The sequence below is a fragment of the Sinocyclocheilus rhinocerous genome, unplaced genomic scaffold (assembly GCF_001515625.1).
Source record: "Sinocyclocheilus rhinocerous isolate Xijiao unplaced genomic scaffold, SAMN03320098_v1.1 C36699380, whole genome shotgun sequence".
NCBI classification, from domain to species: Eukaryota; Metazoa; Chordata; class Actinopteri; order Cypriniformes; family Cyprinidae; genus Sinocyclocheilus; species Sinocyclocheilus rhinocerous.
The window spans coordinates 1-1551 of record NW_015785062.1 but is presented as its reverse complement, the minus strand read 5'-3'; the positions used below and the strand labels follow the sequence as shown (position 1 = coordinate 1551).

The 1551-nt window shown below is 40.4% G+C and overlaps 1 long non-coding RNA gene across 2 annotated transcripts; it reads left to right on the top strand.

Annotated features, from left to right (window-relative positions):
• The first annotated feature begins 706 nt into the window (after positions 1-706).
• Positions 707-1551, top strand: LOC107736439 (uncharacterized). Of its 2 annotated transcripts, none has more exons than XR_001639670.1 (4): positions 707-784; positions 1107-1262; positions 1343-1399; positions 1534-1551. It is a non-coding gene; the product is annotated as an uncharacterized LOC107736439 (long non-coding RNA). The 2 variants fall into 2 exon arrangements; XR_001639669.1 differs by having other exon boundaries at positions 707-893.

The following is a 1551-nucleotide window of genomic DNA, read 5'->3' as shown; positions in this document are numbered from 1 at the left end:
TTGTTTTTGGGTGAATTAACCCTTTAAAATTTCTAACCATTGTAGCTTCAGCTCAGTTTTGCCTTACAGCAGCACGTGAAAACGCGCGATCTTTTTAATCCTGAGTGCTGTGAAACTGCAGCAAGAAACTGGTATTTTATTAAAGACCACATAATAAAGGGACTTTGCGTTTTACGTTCACAACGTCAAATCGAATCGTTCACAACGCCACATGCACGGATAAGCTACAGATAGTAAAGATGCTATAGATTTAAAATACACGCCTCTAGAATAAACTAAAAATATCTCTTTTGTATGCATGTACACATATTCAGCTTGAAATGGTTCAACGAAACTATACCGTTAGATACTTTTTTGTAGTTTTACCTTTCTACTCATTTATTAGTCCCAGCACGCGAGAGGCCAAGGCGCAGACATGGCCGCTCAGACCTAATCAGAAATCCGTCAAATGGTTACCGTATTCCAGACATACCAATTTTAATCTCGGTGGGGTCGAATTTAGGAGGCATGGTGTATCAGATGAAGTTGACCTCAGTTCGACTTGAATTGGTGACGGTGTCGGATGAACCCGAATTCGGGACGACCGAAAAGCGTTGCACCTTCACCACAAAATCGAAAATTGAAAAGGCCGATAAAGTGTGGCGCCACCAATATAAAGCCACGAAATATCGCGAGAACTGAACAACCGTTCACACTGCGGCGAAGCATTACGTCATTCACAACATCCAAGAAGTTGTTCCTGGTGTGTGTGTGTGTGTGTACTGCCAGAGAGGGAGTATACTAGGTAACACGGACAAGAAATTAATACTGAAACATTTGAAGAAGCCCATGTTTTGATGAAATTATTTAGTTAATTTAGCGGTTAATCGCGTATATTCGTCTTTTTGCGTACGGTATGTACATTTATTTATATCGCGCTATTTGGCTTCAAGACCAGTAATCATCAACGTCTAGTCAAAAAGTGGCATTTGTAGTCCTATGAATATCGATGGACTATAATTTGTAATATAGCAAGTGTTTATTTGTGTGTTTCTTGTCGTACTTGACTTTGTTCACACTGTTCTACTATGTTTGTTTCTGTTTCTTTGGAAATGTCAACACCACAGTCAGTCAATTGTCACTAACATCCAGTGGCTTTTGTGGATGTTGTGGGGTTTTGACTAGGCAAACAAAATCTCACTTGCCTCAGGATGTTTCTGTTCTCCAAAAAGAAGAAACCCAGTGAGGATTCCATAAAACGCCTGGAATACCAGCTATGCTTGGTGAGTTTTTTGGGGGGGGCAACATCCTACTGTTACAGTGCACTGCTTCAAATCTTAACACACATGCCTGTTTTGTGCAGGCCAAAGAAGCAGGTGCTGATGATATTCTGGACATTTCTGCCTGTGAGCTTGCAGAGGTGAATTACAGAAAGCCTTAATATCATTATTTACATATTGGTGAAATTTTCATCTAAGACAGAAGATGAATCATTGCTAGATATCTGAGCTTCTATCCATATTGCACCAGTTCTTACACAATGCTTGTCTGCAGGTTCCCTCCAGTGCCTTC